Raw genomic sequence first — 26,987 nt, 5'->3', positions numbered from 1 at the left:
CTGGTTGCATCCTGTATAGACTACTGCAATGCACTTTACATGGGGTTGCCTTTGAAGACTATTCAGAAGGTTCAAATGATCCAGCGGGTGGTAGACGGGTTGCTAACAGGAGCAGCACTCAGGGATCATACAACTCCTCTGTTGTACCAGCTCCATTGGCTGCCAGTTTGCTTCCAAGCACAATTCAAAGTGCTGCCTTTAGTCTATAAAGCCCTAAATGGTTCCGGCCCAGTTTACCTGTCTGAACAAACCATCCTGGAATTTAAGATCGTCTAGGGAGGCCCTGCCTTTGATCCCACCTTCCTCGCAGGTGCACTTGGCAGGGACGTGAGACAGGCCCATCTCAGTGGTGGCCCCTTGGCTGTGGAACTCCCTTCCCAGGGATATTAGATCAGCCCCCTCCCTCCTGACCTTTCGGAAAAGAATAAAAACCTGGCTCTTCGAGCAAGCTTTTGGTAACATGGCACAATTGCATAAATACAGTATGATGAAATAATGAACATGGAACAGCTTAGACAATGCAAATGGATAAGAAGTTGAACTTATAGACATTAATTTTTATAGTTTTAATTTGTTTTTATATGGATTTTTATTATGTGATATTAAATGTTTTTAATTGATATGTATGTATGTATGTATGTATGTATGTATGTTTATGCTGTAAATAAATAATAAATGTGTGTATGTGTGTTTGGGGGAGGGGGGACGACAGGGACGGGACGACAACAGTTTGCTTCCAAGCTACTAGCTGTTCCAACTACTAGCTGTTCTTTGTGTGTGTGTGTTTCTTTAGCTAATGCCTCTCAAGGTGCATGGTCTTCAAAGTCCATGGCACATGGCCATCATTGTCTGTTTCTACACATCCATAAATGTGACAGAAAGGGAACAATGTTTGTTATTTTGTGTTTGATTGGTAACCCAAGGAAACAATCAGAAGAGCCCCAGTGAAATGCTCGAAACAATCACTGTCTCTTCGAAGATGAATGACAGAAGGCCTGGTGCTGCTTTTCTCTTGCCAAGATCACTCAACATTTGTCAGCCTCCTAAAAAAGAGTGAAGCCTACAGGCCTTAACAGCTACAGGCAAAAGTCTTTCAGTTACAAGGTGTTTTACAATCCCCTTGATACCACAAGTAATGAATTACAAGCCCTCTTTCGGTTCTCTCGTACTTGAAGCTTTTCATACTGTCTCTGTGTTCCCCTTCCTCCACATCTCCAGGCTCCCATAATATCACTGCCTTATAATGACAGATGTGCTAGTCGGGGCAGTTGTGAGCCCTTCAATGGCTGAGCCCATGGAAGAAACCGAATCGCACCAATGCAGCTCTAAATCTCCCTCCCGCCCAAGCGCACCGAGCACTCCCTTGGTTTAGGTCGCGGTGTCATGTAGGTAAATTGAGTCCAGAAGTTGTGGATCCTCCAGTGGAATTTTTTTATGTTCATCCCTCGCAGCTGCGGAGAGTTTAGACTAATCGCAATTCTCCCTGGTATCCCATCATCTCTGTAATTTGAAAAAGGATCAGGAGGAGCCCGAAGGCTAGGAAAAAAAGAATTCTGAAGAAACGTTTTGTCTCCAAATACTTCATCACATGTGGAAAGGGAGGACCAGTTACTTCAGTGCGGGGACTTAAGCCGTGCCAAAATCAAAGAAGTCTCTGATAATCTTTCTCATGTCCCTCAAATATGCAGCACATTTCTTGAGTTACAAAAAACAAAACAAAAAAACATTTGCCTTCCAACCTGGTTCCTGACTGGCTCAAGCAACGTGCCTCAGTGACAGGTATACCCAACAATAGGATCAGAAGGTGCATGATCACCAAGACCTTGCATTATCTCTGGCCAAAAAGCCCTAGTTACAGATGCAGACCTTGACATAAATTCAAAAGCTAAACCCATAGTTTAGGTCTTCAGAAAGTGTTTTGTCCCCATGACAGACAGCTGAAAGGCAGAGAAAGGCCTCTTATATGCTGATCATTTAATGCAGCTTCAAATTATCTCAAAATACGGCAGAATTAATGCATCACTAACTGTAGAATTGACACCACTTCACTGCCATGGCTAAATGCTATGGAATTGCAGGAGTTGTAGTTTTCCCTTTTCGGCCAGAGTGCCAGTGCCCCACCAAACCTCAAAGCTCTGGATTTCATAGCACTGAGCTGTGGTAGTTAAAGTGATGTCAAACTGCATTAATTTTACAGTGTAGATGTGCCCGTAATCTTCATCTGCCTTCAGCGGCTACAAACTGGGTTCAAAGTTCAAAAGAAGTTTCTGCCCAATGACTCATCAGGGAGGCTTGGGCAAAAGAAACAAGCTGCAGCAGTTTTTAGCTTGTGTGTCCTTCCTTTTTCAAAATCTTTTGACATCAGAATAACACTCAATCTTGCTTGGACACATATGTCTCAGTTTGCATCTATGAAATTTTTGAAGGGTATGGAAATCTAGGGGAAAGATTTACCATGCTGTGCAGATCTAGATCCTTGTGGGTTTGGCAGCAAAACATGTCAAAATGTCTTAAACGTAACACTATAATCTTCACATCCTCTGAGGATGCCTGCCATAGATGCAGGCAAAATGTCAGTAGGGAATGCTTCTAGAACATGGCCATACAGCCCGAAAAACCTGCAACAACTCACTATAATCTAAAGTGTTCTAATTTTAGGTGGGGATGGAAGTAAAGAGGTCATAATGATGTTTGAGTGTGCGTATGAGATAAGGGCCTTCTGGTGGTGCAGTGGTTTATTTGTTTGTTTATTTATTTAAAGTATTTATATTCTGCCCTTCTCACTCCAAAGGGGACTCAGGGCAGGTCACAATACACACATACACAGCAAACATTCAGTGCCATTTTTAGACATGCAAGACAAACAAACAGATAGAGGTATTTTGGCATTTCAACTTCAGCACCTGGAGGTTATGCTCGATTCTGGCCACAGGGGGTTGCTGTTGCTTTATCCGCTATGATACTGAGTCATTTTGATTGTATTTCCTCCTTGTTCTTTGATTACCCGCATTTTTATGGTGTTGTAAGATACCTCCCCGTTTTAAGCGGTCTCTCATTTCTCTACTCACAGCTCAGCTGTTTTCGAACTGCTTAGGTGGACAGTAAGATAGTTGGGTGCTCAATCCGACTTGTGCTTTGAACTTGCCACCTTCTGGTTGGCAGGGATCTATTGCTGTTTGTGATTAACCAACTGTGCTGCAGCCCGGCCCTGAGCTGTTGAACTGCTGAGCTGCTGAACTTGTTGACCGAAAGGTTGGTGGTTTGAATCTGGGGAGCGAGGTGAGTTACACCTAGCTTCTGTCAAACTAGCAGTTTGAAAACATGCACATGTGAGTAGATCAATAGGTACCACTCTGGCGGGAAGGTAATGATGCTCCATGCATGAACTTGGAGGTGTCTACGGACAACGCCAGCTCTTCGGCTTAGAAATGGATAGGAGCCCCAATCTGCAGAGTAGGACATGACTAGACTCAATGTCAGGGGAAACCTTTACCTTTATGAAATATCAGCTTGTAATAGAAATGTTGGTTTTGGCCTGAACCATTTTAGAAGAATTTTTAGACCATTTTTCTGTTTAAGATTTTTTTTAAAAAAAAATAGTAAGAAGCAACACAATGGTACCACCAGCTCCTATGTTATTAACACAACACAAGTGACTTTTTTGTGTCAGGAACAACTTGAGAAACTGTTGTGAGAGAATTGGCTGTTTGTAACGACGTTGCCCAGGGGACACCTGGATGTTTTGATGTTTTATCATCCTTTTGGAAGGTTTCTCACATGTCCCCACATAGGGAGCTAGAGTTGACAGAGGGAGCTCATCCATGCTCTCCTTGGATTCGAACCTGCGACCTGTCGGTCTTCAGTCCTGCTATCACTAGGATTTAACCCATTGTGTCACTGGGGGCTCCAATCAAGTTACTGATATGCTTACTGTTTTCATAGAACAGTTCAGTAAAAAGCATGCAATGTAAGGGACTGATTTTAAAAGCCCACTAACAATGTTAATAGATGAGCAACAATCATCCCACTCCATTGACCTGAAGTAGAAAAGTTACCCTACTTCATATCTTTCAGAGTTACTGGACTGTAAATTCCATGGTGGCCTTTCTGGCTGGTAGGATGATGGGATTTGTATCCAACCAACTGGGTCAAGATTGGGCTAAACATTTACCAATTTCAGTCTGCTCTATATTGCTTGACCGAGCAATTCTGCACAGCGTATGTGGAGTGCACTGTATTTGAACTGACAACACAAGAGGTTAAAAATATTGCCACCCGTTGCCAGTCTCTTAAGCCGTCCAATATGCCTGTTTATTAAAAGACCTGGAATATCTCCCTGATGATTTCAGCTCGCCCAGGAATAACATATTTTAAGTGGTTACAGCCACACAGGAAAAATTATTTTTGGATAAGTAGGTCAGTCCTGTAACCGCACAGGTGTTTCGGCGTGTACAAGACACAGCAGGAAAATATTTTTAAATAAATAAATGTTGCAATGCAAATTAAAGAGAGGGGGGAGGGCGGGGGAAAACCACCTCTCAGCCCCAAAGCAACCCCTGCCCATGAGCTAGTATTCTTTTTAATGAATCTGGCACCGTTTCAACATTTCTGCTCATAACCATGACTGTTTGATCTCTATGAGGCATAGCAAACAATTGTAAAAGGGTTTCTGCCAGAATAAAAAAGCACAGTTGGCTTATGCTGGTGTATATCAAAAAGCTCCCACTTCTAAATCAGCAATAATTATGAGCACCATTGAAAAAAAATAAATACACCACACCTGCTTTCTCTGGCTCACTGTTTTGACCCTGTAGGCTGGGGATGGCAATGAGGGAAAAGAGAACGGGAAAGAGAAAAAGGAAGAGAGTGATGTCAAGACTGTATACAAACCGAACCTGCTGTTTGAGAGATTTAGGAAGATACAGTACAAGGTGCACCCACATTGTATAATTAATGCAGTTTGACCCCACTTTAACTATCATGACTCAATGCTATGAAATCATTGAGTTGTGGTTTTACAAGGTCTTTAGCCTTTTCTGCCAAAGAGTGCTGGTGTTTCATCAAACTCCAAATCCCAGGATCCCACAGCATTGAGCCATGGTAGTTAAAGTGGTATCAAGCTGCATTAATTCTACAGTGTAGATGCACCCATGGTCAGGAGAAGCCACTTGTTTTATGTGGCTTAGTTTAAACCCATACAATCTCAGCCATTTGAAATTATTTTAACTTTTATAGATCTATCTTTAATGATACTGGGATTTATAATTTGGTATTTTGAATTCTCTGTTAGAGAACTCTAATGCTATAGTTTAAGAATGCCCTAAATCAGGCATGGGCAAACTTTGGCCCTCCAGGTGTTTTGAACCAACTTCCACTATTCCTGTTCGGGCCTTAAACTATTTCCACTCATGACCCCTTTCCACCTGATAATTTTTTTTAGGGTAATCTTTATTGTGATTTTTCCTTTAACAATGAAAGAGGGAGAACAATCAGTGTGATAGAAAAGTTGGAAATTGATAGATTGGCACGAAAATATAAGAGGGGAAAGGGTGTGGATAGGTGGTGTCGGGAAAGGGTTAGGGTTAATTTTTTACATGACCCATGTAAACAGTGTATTTTAATTGTTGAGACATATGTTTTTAATATTTATTTATGTATGCATATAATCTATTTGGAGCCCCCTGTGGCACATGGGTTAAACCACTGAGCTGCTAAACTTGTTGACTGAAAGGTTGCAGGTTTGAAACTGAGGAGCACCATGAGCTTCCGCTGTCATCCCCAGCTTCCGCCAATCTAGCAGTTCTAAAACATGCAAATGTGAGTAGTTCAATAGGTACCGCTACGGCAGGAAGGTAATGGTGCTCCATGCAGTCATGCCGGCCACATGACCTTGGAGGTGTCTATGGACAATGCCGACTCTTTGACTTAGAAATGGAGATGAGCACCAATCCCCAGAGTCGGACATGACTCGACTTAATGTCAGGGGAAAACCTTTACCTACTTATCTTTATAATCTATTTATGTCCTGGCATTGAATTTGCCGTTTGTATGTTGTGCTCCGCCCTGAGTCCCCTTCAGGGTGAGAAGGGCGCAATATAAACGATTTAAATAATAAATAAATAAATAAATAAATAGATGTATAGAAAATAGCTATAAAAACCAAACATTGCAGGTGCCTCGCTAAACTACAAATCCCAGGTTTCCATAGCATTGAGTCAAGGCAGTTAAAGTGGCATCAAACTGCAATTCTCCAGTGTTGCAGCGTGAATAAATTTGCAGCCACTTCTAAGTACATTTTCCTGGAATCATGGTTTTTTTTGGAATGAATAGTTCTGCTCTTCTGGAAATCTGATTCTCACAAAGCTGGAAAGGATAAAAGCAGAGGTTTATTGCAATGCTTTCGAAACAGTCAACAAATCTCTTTTCTGAAAATATTTCTGAACAAACAGGATTTATTATTACAATATACATGTAATCTGTTAGGAAAAGAATAATGATAACAGAAAACCAGGTATAAAATACTGTGTTTTGTTTAGGAAGGAAAGGTAGTGTTGCCAAAAAAAGTATAATCAGTTCTATTGATTTTATTCAAAAGTATAGTATATCTTCACCACCAGGGGGCGCTGCAGGGTGGTATTTAAATACAATCTTATTGGAACTACATGTGAAGCAGGAGTTAGTCTTGCTGTGATGACTAGCTAGACAAAAAATGGGGACCTTTTCGTAGAATGGGGAGGCAACATCATAAAATACATAAACATGTTGTCTGTTCAACTCACAGATGACACACAACTTCTGGCCTCAGTCTTTTAGTGTAATTGCGTAGAGTGTGCAGGCATAATTTTAAGATCAGGCAATGTTGCAGTAATTGGAAAACACTTGGAAAAGGTCACTGTGCAAAACACAGGAAAATTTAGTGGTCAACAACGCAAGCATAAATTATTTGGATTCTTTGAAGTTTTGCCCGTTGCTGGGAAGTGCTTGAAAGAAAAAGTTAACGGGTGTTATGCTTTTTCTTGGTGTGGGTATCTAGAAAATAATGTTTCTTAAATGCCCAACACACCACATTTTACTATTCTTATGCCTGAAAAAGAGCCAGCATGATGTAGTGGTTTGGGTTTTGGAAATCTGGGAAATCAGGAGTTGAATCTCTGCTCAGCCATGAAAATCCACTGGATAGCCATGGGCAAGTTGCTTTTTTGAACTCCTCTGAATAAATCTTGCCAAGAAAATCGTGTGATAGGGTTGCCGTAGGCTTGCAGACTTGAAGGCACACAATGGTAATACTTGAAAAAAAATGTGTTGGGTTATGATCCCATGGTTACTAGAACAGGGATGGGCATTATGTGCCTTGTTGATGTTATTGGGCTCCAGCTTTCATAAATTGTAATCCAGGGTGATAGGAGCTGCAGCTGAACTGTTGGAAATAGCAACTTTCTTCAAGCCTCCACTAGTTATTTGTTATGAATATAATTCAGGTTGCTTACTGAATTGTATATGTGTGTATTGGCATGCAGTTTTCCCTAACTCTATGTTGTGGGAGGGGCAGCAGACCATGTGATCAGATCTGGGACTGTTCAGATCTCAGGCTCCATTTTAGAAACAGTATGCTTTTAGAAGTCAGTAGAAACAGACTTTCTAGAGACTCTATTAGACTCTCAGACCAGAGAGATGTTTTAGACGAGGCATGGGCAAATTTAACAACCTCAGGCCCATTCCTTTCCCCCCTTAACTGCTTAGGAATTGAAGTCCAAAACACCTGGAGGGCCAAAATTTGCCTGTGCCTGCTTTAGACTTTTGACTGTTGATTACAAGAAAGATGCCCTGTGTTTTCTAACACAGAGAAACTACTTCAAATCCTATCTGTAACTGGATTGTTATGCAATGTTTCGATTTTAGTATGACGACTGACCACTGTAGTTTTAAATATATGTGCTTTTTAAATGTTTTATTGTAATGCGTATTTTGATATTTTACCGATTGTATGTGTTTTTATGGTTGGAAACCGGGCTGAGTCCCTCTTATGAGATGAGAAGCTCGGGATATAAAACTTTGAAATAAATAAATAAATAAATAAATAAATGTACCCTTATGCTGAATACATGAAGTTTTGTGAGTAAACTTAAGCTTCAGCTTCAAGTAGTCCAATGGGGGCAGCCAGGTTCCTAACTGGAGCGACTCACAGGGAGCATTGTTGTTGTTTATTTGTTCAGTCGCTTCCAACTCTTCATGACCTCATGGACCAGCCCACACCAGAGCTTCCTGTTGGCCGTCACCACCCCCAGCTCCTTCAGATATTCAATATTGGTTTGAAACAGCACTATAAATGGTCAGTGTAGATGGGGCCTAGGATAGCAGGGACAGCCACATTTAATTCCCTAAGACCTCATGGTCATGGCAGACAAAGACTGGTTAACTGAAAATGAAAATATAATGATTTAACTGATATGAATGCCTCTTAGAAAGGCATAGGCAAACCTCAGCCCTCCAGGTGTTTTGGACTTCAATTCCCACAATCCCTAACAGCCTACCGGCTATTAGGGATTGTGGGAATTGAAGTCCGAAACACATGTAGGGCCCAAGTAACCCATGCCTGCTCTAACATGAAAGGTGAAAAGGACAGTGGATAATAGATGTGAAGTATGAGGTATATCTGCTGCTGGTCGCTAATGACTCCCATGTTAGTGAGGTAGTGAATCACACCCAACTTTGTAAAAGAGCTGTCCAATGTGCTGATCTGTTCTGGGAAAATGATTTAGAATATTGGTTAGCTCCTTCAAAATTTGCCAAACCGCTGAGCTGCTAAACTTGCTGACTGGAAGATTGGCGGTTCAAATCCAGGAAGCGGGGTGGGCTTCCACTGTTAGCCCAAGCTTCTGCCAACCTAGCAGTTTGAAAACATGCAAATGTGATAGATTAATAGGTACCTCTACAGCAGGAAGGTAACAGTGATTCATGGCGTCTTTGGACAACGCTGGCTCTTTGGCTTAGAAATTGAGATGAGTAACACCCCCCAAAATCGAACACAACTAGACTTAATGTCAAAGGGAAATTTTTACCTTTACCTTCAAAATTTGGAATAAATCTCAGAGCATGTTTATCAGAGCTGCTCCTCTCCTAATATTTGGCCCTTTTGTGAATCAAAGAAGCTGCTTTAGATATTATTCGTCAAATGGGTGCATTAGGGGCTACTGTTATGGACTTCTTGGAGGTTTCTGGTAGAAATATATCTTTAGGTTCTAGATTTTTAAAGTTCCTATCCTCTTTGTTGTTTATTTAGACCTTGGGGGACATGAGAGAAGCCTCCTCGCAGAATTGCAAGACATCCGGGCGTCCCCTGGGCAACGTCTTCATAGACGGCTGATTCTCTCACCTCAGAAGCAACCAGAAGCAACTTGCAAAATGTAATACAATGGTATGGTTGCTGATGGCACGATAAATAAATAAATTTAGACCTTGTTGTATTTGTAATTTTTAATATGTGGTTTGTGCATATAAGATATGAACTTGCTTGCAGCATTTTCTTTCTTTAATAGTTTTGGCCAATTTGGAATCAGATTTTTTTAAAAAGACTTAAATTATAAGTGTATCTTGCTGGATATGATGATTCTTTCATAGAGTTTCTGGCTTCTCTTTGGATAAAATTAGAATCATTTCGTTCAATGGTAAGGGTGGGTTGTGCTCCAAAACATGCAAAGATTACAAAGATACAAAGCAATTGAATACAAACATAGTTTTTTTTTCACAACAAGCACATAGAAAGGGGATGGAATATATATTTCTGCAGTCACTATTTAAGTCTCAGTACTCTGTGGGAGGTTTGAAACATGCTAGAGTGGTCACAATACTATTTGATAAAACCTGTTCTTTTGATGTTAAGAGAGTGGAAAGGGACCCAGCAGGCAGATTTCTCATATTGCTGCGGTCTTGGGCAGGAAAGGAGTCATGCCGGGCACTTTCTAGTCTCCAAACACAAATCAAACTAAGTGTATGCAATCATTTCTACAAACTTTAAGGGAGGTAGTAATAGGAGAAATTACAACTAGTGGAGATGCAAATGAGGTGTTAAATAATTATTTAGACCAGCCTTATCATCGAAGGAGGAAGCATTTAAAAAAGATTCCTGCTTTTGTAATTCATAAAGGAAGCCAACTTGGTAGATCCCCGGAGGACCATGCAGCCATGTGATAGGGAGTGAAGATGCATCTACACTGTATAATGAATGCAGTTTGACACCACTTTAATTACCGTGGCTCAATGTTATAGAATCATGGGAGCTGTGATTTGCCAAGGTCTTTAGCCTTCTCTGCCAAAGAGTGCTGGTGAACCACTGCAGTTAAAGTGGTGTCAAACTGCATTAATGTTACAGTGTAGATGTGCTCTATACCTTTTCCTCTAACATTCATTATACTTATTCTTGAATTTACTATTTCTTTGTATCTGCTTAGAGAAATATCAGATGCAACAATCAAACTCATAATGTACCCTCATCATTTTTCACTCTTTTTGATTGACAGTTTGGACTAGAAACATACACAACAAAACTTTGGAGTTTAATTCAACTCATTTGATTGATAAACTGTTCAAAATGTGTATTATTGACATCAGCAAATTGTTGGAGAGGTTGAAATGTCCAAGGTTCTGATATTCATATGTGGATAGAGTGCCCCCAATATTGTTGTTGTTGATGTTTTTAAAGACCTAGTGTTGAATCAGATTTCAAATATCACAAACCAAACCATCTGAGGCTGGATCTTCACAATTTAATAAGATTTTGTAAGCTGCAATGCTGCATTTCTTTCTGAGAGAAAATTATGAGAGAAGAGACGGAACCTTTCAAAATGCAAAAAGAGGCCTGGAGTGAAGGAGAAGAGGTATTTGGCTTGTTTGACGAAGTTCCGAATTTAATCATATAGGCATTCTGTTTGGCAGGGTGAATTAAGGAGGGAGAAAGCTGTAAAAGTCTCTCATTTTAATGGCACATTTACCCATAAATCTAATGTAAAGAACAGTTTCAGAATTCCCATGGTAAACACTTAGCAGTTCTTTGAAACTTATGCTATAGTAATGCATATAGTTTGCCACTATAAAATTAAGATTAAGTGAGCTGATTACTTTTTATGTTGCATTAGCTTAATATTTGAATATTTGCAGATGAAATTACAGTCTACATCAGGCATGGGCAAACTTCAGCCCTCCAGGTGTTTTGGACTTCAATTCCCACAATCCTTAACAGCCTGTTGGCTGTTAGAAATTGTGGGAGTTGAAGTTCAAAACACCCGGAAGGCCCAAGTTTGCACATGCCTAGTCTACATAAGTGGTAGGTGAAAAAACATAGCTTGTCATCATCCTCAAGTACTCTTTAATATGATAAAGCATAATGGCTGTGATTCTACATTGGGATTCTGTACAAACAAAAGATAAAGGATCTGCACACACACACAAAGATAAAAATTATCTTTATTATATGTATAGTTTGTTCTCAAGTTTACAATAAAGACAAATAAGGTGAATACATAAGATGCATTGCAACTGTGTCTTGCTGGCTGCCTCCCTGCCATTCAATGGCCAGAGGAAATGATAGTGCTAGAATTCCACTTTAACTAAGTACATCCTATCAGATCCTGAGGTTTTTAGTCTGATGATGCATTCACGCTCTGTCTGAGGATTCTAAAGAGCCCTCCCAAAAAACTACAAATCCCAGGATTCCATATTAAAACAATGGAATTATTGAGTTGGAAGAGACACAAAGGCCATCCAGTCCAACCCCCTGCCATGGAGGAATACCCAGTCAAAGCACCCCTGACAGATGGCCACCCAGCCTATTATAGTTTGACAACACATTGGAGCTTTTTGGCTGAGAATTCTAAATATGCCTTCTTAAACTATAAATTGTGAAAAGCCATTGGATGTCATTGTAGCACTTAGAGTGGATTCAGAGTGCTATAATTCTGTCTTATGAAAGCTTCTCCCTCCTTCCTCTCTTTGTCTTCCTACTCCCTCTGCCACTTCTCTCTCCTTCTCTCTTTCTTTGAGAGCTTTCCCTCTCTCCTTGAGACCTCCCTTCCCTTCTCCTTTCCTTCCCACCCAGAAAGCTACCAGGGAAGGGGAGAGATTCTTTTCTCTTTGGTATGATGATCTCTTTTGGAAATTATGCCGAAGTTGCAGGCTGTCCACCTCTGCCTTGAGCTAAAGCCTTTGTAATAAAACATCTGACAATGGATAGTGGCACTCCAGGCAATTTACCATATTTCTTTGCACGCTTATTATCTTAGGGACCATTCCTTCATTATGTATGAGAGATTTCTGGAGGCCAATCATAAGGTTGAAATTAAGTTGTCTGTACATTTATAGGTCCCATTGTGCTTTACACATTTCTAGATGGCTTTTTGGAACACAATGATGTGGTTTTATTAAGTGTTAGCTAAGCCCTCTGGTTGTGAGAGTTCATAACATTTTCAGGCCTTGAAATGCTACCGAGCAATAACGGTATGCAAAAAGCAAAAGCAAAAGCAAAAACAAAAACATCCCTAGGATTTGTTTTTTTTTAAAGTGTGTCTCCTTGGAGTGTCAATCATGAGGAACCCCAAGGAGTGTTTCATTGTAAGCTATGATGTGGCAGTGATGATCCCTTGCTTTATAAGAACTCATGCAAGTGTCAAGTGGCTACTTACATACCAAGGTAAAGGTAAAGGTTTTCCCCTGACATTAAACCCAGTTGTGTGCAACTCTGGGGGTTGGTGCTCATCCCCATGTCTAAACTGAAGAGCCAGTGTTGTCCATAGACACCTTCAAGGTCATGTGGCCAGCATGACTTCATGGAGCATTGTTACCTTCCCACCTATTGATCTACTTACATGTGCATGTTTTCGAACTGCTAAGTTAGCAGAAGCTGGGGCTAACAGCGGGAGCTCATGCCGCTCCCCAGATTCGAACCTGATCAACGGAAAATACTGGGAGGGTTTGGCTGGCTTTGACCTTGAGTTTTGGAGTTGTAGTTCACCTACATCCAAAGAGCACTGTGGACTCAAACAATGATAGATCTGGACCAAATTTGGCAGGAATACTCAATATGTGAACACTGGTGGAGTTTGGGGAAAATAGACCTTGACATTTGGGAAATGTAGTTGCTGGGATTTATAGTTCACCCACAATCAAAGAGCATTCTGAACCCCACTAATGATAGAATTGGGCCAAACCTCCCACACAGAACCTCCGTGCCTTGAAGGAACTCGCTTGTGCAAGCCTCCCTCCAGCCTCACATGCTCTACCTCACCCACACATGCATGATGCCATGTGCTGAGCACATCTGCCCTCCCCTCCATGTTTTGAGTCTCAGAAACAGCCCTGCCAATCACAGCAGAGAAGGGCTTTTGGTGAGAGAATTCGCCATTTGTTTCCAAAAAGGAAGAGAAAGACAGGCAGAGAGATCTTCAGCCTTCTTTGCCAAATGGGTTCCTAAGACCATCAGAACTATATGTTTTCTGATGGTCTATGATTTATTTATTTTATTTATTTATTTATCATGTCATCTGCAACCAGAACATTGTATTACATTTGTAACAGAACAAAACAAACAAACAGATAAAAAAGCCCACAAATTTTGCAAACTTGGTAGCTAATTAAATGTTCTTTGACCAGTATCTGGCCGCTTGGAGTGCCTCTGGTGTTGCCGCAAGAAGGTCCTCCCTTGTGCATGTGGCAGGGCTCAGGCTGCATTGCAGCAGGTGGTCAGTGGTTTGCTCTTCTCCACACTCGCATGTCATCTATGATGATCCCTCTGATCCCTCATGACCACCCCCCGGGGTCCCGATCCCCAGGTTGAGAAACACTGCTCTCAAAGTTGCTGAACTATATCTGCCATCATATTTCCCCACAGGCCAGACCAAATGGGTTAATGTTAGCTGGAGTCCATCAAAATCTGAATGGCCACAAGTTCCACAGCCCCGCTGTAGCCTCCACAAAATAGATTTGATTCAGTGCCTTTATTGTATATTTTACAAATGCTTTCGTTGTATTGTAGGGAATGTTTAAGTTATAAAAACAGCAGGTTAACTGGGAATGACAAAGGTCAAAACGGAGCCTTATATCATATAGTTTATAATAATCATTATGACTGTGCTTATTTTCCAGGAGAAGGGGAGCAGGATCTATACAGCTGCACCTGCAGCTAGACTATATTTTCTTTGTGGCTGTGACAGAAAATGTGAATCATGGATTCTTGCAGATTTTTCCTGCATACATCATTGGCTCCCTCTGATTTATAGCTATTCCTAGAGGACTGAGTTCTGACCCTGAGTAATAAGTAAATTGTGATGCTCTGGGATATGAGGATGTTGTACTTATAATGTATAACAAAAAGAAGTTTAATGCTGTAGATTACTCAGCCCTGCAGCCACAGAGAACAACTGAGTGGGAATGCTTCCATCTTGACCATAAAAGCTATCAAGCTGCATTCCTCACAGATGTTTAAATTTAACTGGTTCCACTTTAAGTCGAGGCTCCAAGCAAGCCTGAAATCAGCAATGGAATTAGAGGACTTGAGCTCATCTCCCCCATGAAGACAACCAACGGAGGACTGTAGGAGCCCATCCCTCTCACAGGACATTGAGAAAATACTGCTCAGGTATCAAGAGCTGGAGGCCCCTGTGGTGCAGTGGATTAAACCACTGAGCTGCTGAACTTGCTTACCAAAAGTTTGCAGGTTCGAATCTGGGGAGCAAGGTGAGCTCCCACTGTTAGCCCAAGCTTCTGCCAACCTAGCAGTTCAAAAACATGCAAATGTGAGTAGATCAATAGGTACCACTCCGGCAGGAAGGTAACGCCGCTCTATGCAGTCATGCTGGCCACATGACCCTTGCAGGTGTCTATGGACAATGCCGGCTCTTCGTCTTAGAGCACCAACCCCAGAGTTGGACACAACTGGACTTAATGTCAGGGGAAAACCTTTACCTCTATCAAGAGCTGAGGAAGTACCAGAAGCTAGCAAAGCTTCTTTTTGGATGACAACTCTTGGAATCCCCAGTCAATACAACCGGTTTCTAAACTCTGGAAAATAATACAAGGCCTGATAATGCTCTGAGTGTTATGAATAACTTTTCAATGACTTTAAGGCATAGGTTCTTTTTATTGCAATATTTCCAGCAAGAGAAAGAGTATCAGAACTTTTACAGAAGAACATTTCAACATAAAGACTCTATGTAACTACATTGGATTCACAAACAACCTCCAGTTACATTAGCATTCACATTACCCATGTAAAAATTCCCTCCTCCTCATTCATACATCACCACCTCTCCATTCTGTCTCCTGGAGAAGAGCATCTCTCAGGCCAGGCCCTGCTTTCTATTCAGCCTGCCAACACACAGTTCCAAAACTTCCAAAACATCAAAACTTCTAAAACACCAAAATGCATCCTTTTTGCCTAAGAACAATGCAAAGGACCAGATCTCTACAGCAGAAACTGACTCCAGGCAACAAATGTATCCAAAGCACACTTCTTTCTCTTCCTATGAGAAAAGAAGTCAAGTGTCCAGAATCCTGCTTTTCCATAGCAGATCTGACACTCTCCAAGGTACACCATCCCTTTCAATAGAGCATGACGGGTGAACAGTACTGCTGTCTGTCACACTTGAGAATTATTAGATTGAGTCTTTTATAGGAATATTTCTGCTGATGTTGTTCCAAAGTTGTAAATGAATGATAGATGTTTTTTCCATCTTGAAATATCCTGGCTTCATCTCAGTTCCTGGACAGATGTTGACTTTGCATAATTGGGTTTCCCTCTCAAGGAGCCTTGTTGGCTTCCTTCTTAATGTAACCATTGTCCCTAATAATGTAAACATGTTGTTTCCCCCCAAAAATTCAACAGTTAATAATTGTCACAGTTCTTATCATTGTCAGCAGTTCAGCAACTTTTAATTACAGTTCCTGAGTGTAGTTGTTTTCCAGGCCTCACCTTCAGAATGGTGTCTCCAAAATTATTAGCTATCATTCATTAATCTTTCATACAATTCTATTCAAACCATATATCATATTTATCCATGAGGACCTTATCACATTATTGTGCTAAAGCAGAAACTCCCACTTTCCTACTGTCTGACTGCCTCCTGCATAATTCTGGGGTTTGTAGTTTAGGGAAGCTGAGCATCTCTATGGCTGAGAATTCTAAAGCTCCCCCCCCCCAAACTACATTTCCCAGAATTTTGCAGGAGGCTGCCAGACGATAGGAAAATCGGAGCGCTAATGTAATATCATCCTGATAGCCGACTTTTTCAAAGCCATATCCGACTTTTTCAAAGAACATGAATGCTAGGATTTTCTATGCAATTTCCAATTTTTATGTTTGATTGCGAAAAGTGGACCGTGGAAGAAGATTGAAGGAGTAAAATCGATGCATTTGAAAAGTGGTGGAGGAGAAGAATTGTGTGGACTGGTAAAAAGAAAAATAAATAAGTCTTAGAGCAAATCAAGACTGAACTCTCTTTCAAAACCAAGATGACTGAACTAAAATGGCTGTACTTTGGGCACATTACAAGAAAACATGGCTTGCTACAAAGGTGAATACTGCTCAGTAAGGCAGAAAAAAATAGTAGGGGAAGAGGAAGACCGCATTCTAGGTGGAGAGGCTCACTCAAGGAAGATACGTCCCTAAATCTGAAAGACCTGAACAAGGCAGTTGATGGGAGGTGTGAAGTCTCAGCCTGGTTTCCCCCCTCTGTTTATTTCCCTGGAGGTGGACTGTTCCATTCTGCTAAGTTTTAGGAGCTTAGGATCCCCCTAGAGGCCAAGCTCTGATGGTTCAGCCCATTCTGGCTCAGAGCCTGGTGGAAGGACCTTTCATTCCATTCTGTTTGGACATAGCCTGAAAGTGTCTAGTCTGGCTTAGCAGTCTGAACAGGCAATCCTTAGTACATACATGCCACATAGAACACAGATGTACATGCCTCAGAGAACATAGAGAATAGTTGTATTTGCCTAAAGAACATAGATAGTACATGCCCCAGAGTTTATAGAGAGTGCTTACCTCATAGAAAATATAGCTATTGTTACCTCAGAGCACATACCACCATTATATCTCATAGCCTCCTGTTATTTATATTTACCTCAGAGTTATACCTTATACCTACCTGTTCCTTATTATTCTAATTCTATACCATCAAGAATCAAACTGCACCTTTATACCTTGTTTCGATTCACCTTGATTGTTCAGTAAAATTAATTGGTTAAATTTAGTTTTGTCTCTAGAGTTTTATTTTGGGGGAATTAAAGTACATATAGGGCATACTGATGGTCACTGGGAAAATAGCCAGACACATATAGTTTTCTCATCATCTTCCCGGTTGTGCCATCACAGGAGGGTAATTTGGAGATTTCTCATTCATGGGTTTGTCATAAGAGACAGTTGACTTGACAGCAGTTACTATAGGTAGGATGCTAGAAATAATAGCTTTGCCTGATAGCCTGTATTAAATTACAACAACTACAACAACAACTTTATTTTTGTACCCTGCCTCCATCTTCCCAAAGGGCCTCATGGCAGCTTACAGGGGTACAAGCCTGAGCAATATAGTTAAAATATGATACATTGAAATTCAGAAAACACATCATAAACAATATAAAACAAACAGACATATAACAGAATATAAAAACAACCATTGAACAACAAGCTGTGACCTAAAATAGTAGCAGTTTCTGGTCTTGGGCGGGCTGGCTTATGCAAATCAATTATGAAGACAGGACTAATGAATAAAGTGCAAATATTAGATGGCAAAATTAGGGATAAAGGGCAATATAGGGTAGAACTTTATATCTCTGGACAGGAAACAGTAGAAAAGTGCAAGGACTAGATTTTATGTCATAGCTGGGGGCTGAAATCTCCTGTATTGTCTTACATTAAGGTCTAAACTTATGTCAGTTTACTGACTTATCTATTCCAAGAGGAATGGTTGTTCATGCTGTCATAGTATATACAGTAGAGTCTCACTTATCCAACATAAACAGGCTGGCAGAATGTTGGATAAGCGAAAAAGTTGGATAATAAGGAGGGATTAAGGAAAAACCTATTAAATGTTAAATTATGTTTTACAACAAATCAACAGAAAAGCAATTCAATACATGGTAACACTATGTAGTAATTACTGTGTTTATAAATTTAGCACCAAAACATTGCAATGTATTGAAACAGCTGTGGATCCGGGCGGGAGGCAGACAGCGTTGGATAATACAGAATGTTTGATCAGCGAGACTTTACTGTATATTTGAAATTCCTGCTGATTGGCCTACAATTTTCTGGCTGAGGGATACTGGGAGTTGCAGGAAAAAATACCTAAGATTGCTGTGCACTGTAACCCGAGAATTTTTTAAAGCGACACTGGGATTTTATTGTTATCCAAAATGTTTTATTTTCAACCACTAAGGAAGGATTTTGCCAGTGTTTTTTGCATTAGTTGTAAACCATGGATGTGGGAGCACTCATAAGTTGTGCTTTCTTGATGAGCCTCAAAAAGGATATCACAACCTTTCCCTTTCCTGGGGTTCCCTTTGCAATGGCTTTCCTTTAATGGCCTGCTGCTTCGACCTGATTGCAACTATTTTGTGACTTAGTCATTTATGAAAATGTTTCTCTAGAGGAGTGAAATAATTGCAAATAAACAGCCATTCTTCCAATTGTAAAGATATTTGTTAGCCCTCACCCTTGATTTATCTTGCATTTTTGCCAAATAATGTGCTAATGGATCAGAATTTGCCTCTCTTGTTCCTCAATTGGAATCTAAAATGGCCAATCCAATTTTATTTAGTCATTTTGACTCAAGGGAGCAAGATAACTTGAACTTATGTTCTCACTAGATTTGAAATCATTGTAGTGTTACATTGCAACACTGGGCGTTGGGTAGTTATTTTTAAACAGAAAAATAAAAAAGCAGTTACTTAATGTGTAATTATTAGTTTGGCATTTCCCTAGGGCTTAACCAGGCCCTGGTCTGTTTCTGCTTTGTATTACTGAACTCCCTTGCCAAATATTTCCAAATCGTATAGATTTAGATAGGACATGTTCCAGAACTTGTAGCATTTTTGTTTCGACTTTTATAGTATTGCTGGTGTAATGAAAATAATACTTTGACAACTTCCCAATTAAATTGTAATATTCACCTGTAAATAGTTAAATAAAATGTCTAACCAATTTGCTCCCTCCTTAGACATATTAAATAGAGGTGGGATTTGAAGCTATTTGTATTCAGATTCGTTTTTACACTTCATTGTTATTCAGTCTCTTAAATCAGTGATTTGCACAGCACACTGAACTAATTTATCATTAGATTCATGAGCTATAGTGATCTCCAGTTCCATATGTTGCCCACTCTCCTTTTCTTTCTCTCGTTTTTGCACACTAAGGGAGGAGATCAAATGGTACCATTGTCTACTCAAAACTAGCCACAGTTTTCAGATAGATTTGGACTCTGGCTAGATAAATTCTCACACTGTTCAGGATCAAACTGTAGTTTCTAATCTTGGGTTGTTCACCAATCATAAGCTAAATTAGAACTGGGCAACTTATATGCATTCGTCTTTCAACTCCCACCAGAACTAGCCAAACCCTGAAGGGCTGTAAGAGTTTATTTCAAGACTATCTGGAAGGTCAGATGTTTTCGAACTGTGTTTTAAATCATGAGTGAGGAACCCATGAGGGGGTCCAGAGGCCAATTTCCCCTCATTATCTATTACAGTGTTTTTCAACGTAAGGGTTGGGACACCTGGGGGGGGGGTCATGAGGGGGCTTCACAGGGATCACCAAAGACCATCAGAAAACACAGTATTTTCTGTCAGGCATGGCGTTCTGTGCAGGAAGTTTGGCCCAATTCTATCATTGATGGGGTTCAGAATGCTCTTTGACTGTAGGTAAACTATACATCCTTGCAACTACAACTCCCAAATATCAAGGTCCATTTTCCCTAAACTCCACCAGTGTTCACATTTGGGCATATTGAGTATTTGTGCCAAGTTTGGCCCAGATCCATCATTGTTTGAGTCTACAGTGCTCTCTGAATGTAGGTGGAATACAACTCCAAAACTCAAAGTCAATGCCCACCAAACCCTTTCAGTATTTTCTGTTGGTCATGGGAGTTCTGTGTGCCAAGTTTGGTTTAATTCCATCATTGGTGGGGTTCAGAATGCTCTATGATTGTAGGTGAACAATAAATCCCAGCAACTACAACTCCCAAATGACAAAATGAATCCTTCCCAACACCACCAATATTCAATTCGGGCATATTTGTGCCAAATTTGAGCCAGTGAATGAAAATACATCCTGCATATCAGATATTTCCATTACGATTCATAATAGTAGCAAAATGACAGTTATGAAGTAGCAGCAAAAATAATTTTATGGTTGGGGGTCACTACAACATGAGGAACTGTATTAAAGAGTCACGTCATTAGGAAGGTTGAGAAACACTGATCTATGAAATCTGAAGTGGCTGAAAGTCATAGGCACATTTTTTTAACATTTCAGAATTCTTTTTAATCCAAAGGGCTTACTCCAAAATCTAGATTTAAATCTTCAAAATCTCACTCCCTTTAGACCCCATTTCTCAAAACCTTGTAATGAACATCTGGGTGTTAGTAAGAAAATGTGTACAAATCAAGATAGATAATGTCTACTTATTATGTTCTCTAGCCTCGAAGTTGTAATGTTGTCAGCTGAAAAAGGAATCCTGATGTGTCTGGCGTGATTTCTTTGTAAGATATTCATTTATAACATCAGTTTATCACCAGGCATTCATCATAGCAGCTTAATACATCTTGACCCAAGTAGACAAATATTCAGGGCAGGATAATAAATATACTTCAAAGAGTACTTGCAGAAAGAATTTAGTTCAGCACAAATTGATTCGATACATTCTCATCATATAGCAATTACACAGAGCCAAATGATTGGATTTTGGCAATTCTAGTTTTACAGCTTGGATCCAGATGTGGGCACTACTGGCTGCTTCCTGGCTTTAGCCATTGTGGCATATGTATATATATTAACCAGGAAACTATCTTCTACCATTGTGGGTCTGCTCCCCTTCTATATGATTGCCAACTCTGAATGTAAGCCATTTATATTATGCGTCAGCTGTACCTGTACCTTGTGAAGTCTGTCTATATGGTGAAAATCTAGACTGGCCTAGTTAAGGCTACTATAGTTTGCATGTTCAACTATTAGCAGATCTCAGGAGAGGAACAGTCAATGAACCATTTGAATAGAACAGAAAACAGTTCAAATGATATTTAAACCTATTTAGATATATTTCATGTCTTAAAGACAACAAAAACGCACACATTAATATGGGGAATCAAAACCGATATCACACTAAGTAAATATCTAGGTATTAAATTGGAGCTGAAATATGAGGAATGTCAGGCCCATTTGAGCATCAAAAGAGAAAGTATTTCACTTCTCTTACCACATTCAATAAAGTCCTGTCTGAGGTTTCGACTTGCTGTTTTCCTTCCCTGACAGATCTAATGAGGTAGCTATACATAGAAAGATATGTTATCTCAAATATCTACATATCCTCTTAATTATTACTTAAGGAGTTATGCAAGGCTCTGACTACGTTTTTGTACTTTTAGCTTTGTCCTATAAAGAATGGCACCCAAATTCAAGAGCGAGGCATCCCTCCATCACGTCAGTCTTTGACAGATGTTTGCACCTCACCAATGGATGCTGCTTTAGCCTATTGATTGTTGGTGATGAACTTCAAATGACATAATTCATTTAACCTTTCCCCTCTTGCTGTGCTAGTGCAAAAGTAACTGTAAATCTTGTTGACTATTACTTAAATGTGCGTTGGCAGCAAGTCAAATTTCAGCTCTCACAACATGGGAACAATGTGTGCTGCAGAGCTAAAACCCATTAGCTGTCTCTTTCATTTCTCATGGTGCTCATAGAACACGCTCGGGTCCCAAATGGCCAGCTTTTACAAATATTAATACAGGATTAACTGGCACTAGCTCACAGAAAGGCAGGGAGTTTCAGAAAAACATCTACTTCTGCTTCATTGACTATTCTAAAGCCTTTGACTGTGTGGATCATAATAAATTGTGGCAAGTTCTTGGTGGGATGGGCATACCAAGCCACCTTGTCTCTCTCCTGAGGAATCTGTACAAGGACCAAGTAGCAACAGTAAGAACTGACCATGGAACAACAGACTGGTTCAAGATTGGGAAAGGCGTACGGCAAGGCTGCATCCTCTCACCCAACCTTTTTAACTTGTATGCAGAACACATCATGCGATGTGCGGGGCTGGATGAATGCAAAGCTGGGGTGAAAATTGCTGGAAGAAACATTACCAACATCAGATATGCAGATGACACCACTCTGATGGCCGAAAGCGAGGAGGAGCTGAGGAGCCTTCTAATCAAGGTGAAAGAAGAAAGCGCTAAAGCTGGGTTGCAGCTAAACGTCAAAAAAACCAAGATTATGGCAACAAGAATGATTGACAACTGGAAAATAGAGGGAGAAACCGTGGAGGCCGTGACAGACTTTGTATTTCTAGGCGCAAAGATTACTGCAGATGCAGACTGTGGCCAGGAAATCAGAAGACGCTTACTTCTTGGGAGGAGAGCAATGTCCAGTCTCGATAAAATAGTGAAGAGTAGAGACATCAGACTGGCAACAAAGATCCGCCTAGTCAAAGCCATGGTATTCCCTGTAGTCACCTACGGATGTGAGAGCTGGACCTTAGGGAAGGCTGAGCGAAGGAAGATCGATGCTTTTGAGCTGTGGAGTTGGAGGAAAGTGCTGAGAGTGCCTTGGACTGCGAGAAGATCCAACCAGTCCATCCTCCAGGAAATAAAGCCCGACTGCTCACTGGAGGGAAAGATACTAGAGACAAAGTTGAAGTACTTTGGCCACATCATGAGGAGACAGGAAAGCCTAGAGAAGACAATTATGCTGGGGAAAGTGGAAGGCAAAAGGAAGAGGGGCCGACCAAGGGCAAGATGGATGGATGGCATCCTTGAAGTGACTGGACTGACCTTGAGGGAGCTGGGGGTGGTAACGGCCGACAGGGAGCTCTGGCGTAGGCTGGTCCATGAGGTCACGAAGAGTCGGAGACGACTGAACGTATGAACAACAACAACAACAAGCTCACAGTAATGTATTTAATTACATTCACTCTTCAGCAATATTTCATGATATTCTATAACTCAGGAAGGTAATTAATTTTGCCAGTTGAAGAAGTAGTGGGATGCGATGGGACAAGTTTCCCTACTCCTCCAAGGAAAATTTGGCAAACTGTTTAGAGATGGCAGATAAGATCTTTCCCCCTCTTTGTGTGTCAAATGACATGGAACGATTCCTCAGAAACATCTGTATTTCTAGGCAACGAACGGATTCTACATGCTGAGTACTGCTTTAAACAATTGCATGGATCCAGAGCTTGGAAAAAAATTTTTTAACTACAAACCCCAAAACTGTTGGGAGGTTCTGGAAATCCCAAGCAAAGAGTAACTTTTAATGAGTAGCAAAACGTTAGGAACAAAGACCAAATGTGCAAATCAGTTTGACCAAATATCTAATACAGTAGAGTCTTGCTTATCCAAACATCCCTCATCCAACATTTTGTATTATCCAACATAGTCTGCCTCCTGCCCAGATCCACAGCTGTTTCAATACATTGCGATATTTTGATGCTAAATTCGTAAATACAGTAATGACTACATAAAGTTACTGTGTACTGAACTGTTTTTCTTCCCCGGTTGATTTGTTGTAAAACATGATGTACTGACATAAACCAATCTGAACTGTATGTGCTTCAGATTAAAAGGGATTTATCTAGTCCATATCATAGTAAGATATAGTCCAAAGTACTTTGGATATTAAAAATAGGTACTAAAAAGTCAGACTCTATTGTCTCCAGGATTATTTATTTCGTATCAAAAGCATTGCATAAATTAGTATAAAACTGATAAAAATAGAAGGTGTGCAGGCGATTAAATATCTTTTGACCAAAAACGGGCAACAGCAACGGTATTGTCTGTAGCCTCCAACAATTCCTCCTCTGTATATGAGGCAGGGCACAGTGGACAGGCATACAGATGTGGAGTTGTCTGTTCTGCTCCACAGACACACAAGGTATGGGATTCTTTTAGGTAGTGCCTTTTTGCCAGATTGTCTTTGGATCTGCCCACTCCGTTTCTGAGTCTATTCAGGACTTCCAAGTTGCCCATTCTTGGTTTGTCCCTGGTTTAACTGCCCAGAGGGATACCCTTGCTGTTGCTGGAGGGACACCAAGAGGAGTGGTAGTTCTCATAAAGCTTTTCCTTGATTTGAGACTACTGGGAGGAGGCTGGTAGCCATGTAGTGGATGGCTTTTACAGTGTTCAACCTTATTTCTCTCACATTTAGCAGCAACTTCCCGTCGCACATCGGGGGTGGGGTAGTGGCAATGCCAGCTAGCTTGTAGAGTTTATCAAAAGGTGTAGGTTTAAGACATCCTGTGATTATTCTGCATGTTTCATTCAATGCTATGTTCACCTGCTTTGCATGGGCAGACCTATGCCAAAAAGGGCAGGCATACTAAGCAGTTGAGTAAGATAAGGCTAGGGCTGATGTTCTTATTAATTTTGGGTCTGCACCCCATGTGCTGCCAGTAAGTTTTCGTAGGATGTTATTGCATGTAGCTACTTTGTGCTTGGTGTTCAAGCAGTGTTTCCTATATGCTAGTGTTCGATCTAAGGTGACACCGAGATATTTAGGATGGAAACAATGTTCAAGCTCTTGACCTTCCCAAGTGACTTTCAATTTCCTGTTGACTTCACGGTGGTGTAAGTGGAAAGCACACACTTGCGTTTTGGCAGGGTTAGGCTTCAGGTGGTTATCTTTGCAGTAGCTGGAGAGATCTCTCAAGGCATTAGTAAGTTAGATTTCAACTGTTTCAAAGTCTTTTGCTTGTGTTGTTAGGCCAAGTTCATCAGCATATATAAAACTCCTTGTGAGTCGTGGTTGTGGTTATCCAGGATAACCTTATAAGAAAAACACCAAGGTGCTGAGAAGAAAGGAGAGTTAAACATTGCTCACTGAAACTCCGTTGTTCAATCTGGGACTAAAATCAGACTACTAGTACTTTCCAATCACTGTTTTTATGGGGCAGAATTATGTAGGGTCACTAAAGTTATATCATCAGTTATCATTAAAATACATATATTAAAAGACATACGGCAAAAATAAAAAAAACATTAGATAAGATTGAAAGGATATAGATATCAACATGGGCCTGGTTACAAGATGATTTCATTTATTTATTTATTAGAATTATTTATAGACAACCTTTTATCATAAAACATGGAGGTTTGAACAATGAAAACAATACAATCAAACAAAAAATAAATCTGGCAACAAGGAAGCTAACATTCAATAAATCTGATACTAGAGATCAGTGCCTGGGAGCATCCCATTATTACATATGCTATTATGAACTACCAGAACACCTGTACCAAAGCAGTGCTCATGATATCGTTAAGTGTTGATCCTATTTATCAATAGATGTCATAATATCTATCTCATTCACTTGGATAAGATCTGATTTGGACATGGCAAAGCATACATTCTTATAACATTTGTTGGGGTGGTTTCTTGAAGTGATCACTGGTCCTACAGTCACTCATACAGACGTTTATGTTAATTTTATGTTAAATAATTGAAAAAAAAACCAATATATGTAGTTTGATTTTGTATTCCTTCATAGCAGGAGGTTGAACTGGATAGCCCTTGTGGTCTCTTCTAACTCTTTGATTTGATTCAGTTCCATTCTATTCTGTTCTATGAAGCAGACTTCTTTGTGTAACAGCGGGGTGCAAATCTTAGATGTATTTGCTAGACATTAAAGCTGTTTACTTCTGAGTAAGCATGCACAGGATTAGATGGTGCACATTGACCCCTGGGATGAATAAAGTACAGCATAATCCTAAGAAAAAGTCAGGTTCATGGTATTTCGGAGAGATTTTTTTCCAAGGTAAATATATGGAGGTCAGGGAAAGAGGGACAACAGGGAAATGGAAGAAAGTTAAACTCCTGGCCATTTTCCAAGCTCAGACAAAACAGATATGAAAGATAACAGTCTGAAGGAAAACAGTTATGACTTAAGGAAATGATATTTGGATGAAGCAAGTGAAGGGATCTGAAATCACCATGGATGAGAGTAATATCAGCAGTTAAAGGGAACCGTATCCTTAAATTATTCATAACATGCATTATCATCAGCAATACAGGTATGTCAGAGGTATATCCATCCTCAGTTCAAGATAAGACATCACAGAAGGGGGGGGGGGAGAAAGAAGATGAACATTTCTTTGTGACAAATTATAATTGCACCATTTAAGGTTCACTTAACTAGAGTAGGAAGTAGGAAGGTCACTTCCAATTCTTCTCCCAGAAGAAGGCTATTTTATCCTCCCTTTCAAGTAAACCAACACTTCAAAATAAGTTTGCAGAATTGTGTCCTTTGGCAGCGAGTGTGATTCCCTACTTTAAATCTTTTTATATATATATATATATATATATATATATATATATATATATATATGGTAAAGGTTTGTCTCTAGACCATGGCCATATAGCCCGAAAAAACCTACAACAACCCAGTAAAGGTTTGTGTCTGACACTGCTCATCTCTATTTCTAAGCCAAACATAGACACCTCCCAAGTCATATGGCCATCATGACTGCATGGAGCACCCTGGTGGTGCAGTGGGTTAAACCACTGAGCCACTGAATTTGCTAACTCAAAGATTGGCGGTTCAAATCTGGGGAGCAATGTGAGTTCCTGCTGTTAGCCCCAGCTTCTGCCAAACTAGCAGTTTGAAAACATGCAAATGCGAGTAGATATATATACACACACACATATATAAGAGGCGCTGGTGTCCATTTGGGAGCCTTTGGTGCTTCTTACACAGATCCATAATTCTCACTTCCCAGCCTAATGATTTAAGTGCAAA

The sequence above is a fragment of the Anolis sagrei genome, chromosome 4 (assembly GCF_037176765.1).
Source record: "Anolis sagrei isolate rAnoSag1 chromosome 4, rAnoSag1.mat, whole genome shotgun sequence".
NCBI lineage: Eukaryota > Metazoa > Chordata > Lepidosauria > Squamata > Dactyloidae > Anolis > Anolis sagrei.
This window is presented reverse-complemented; position numbering follows the sequence as displayed.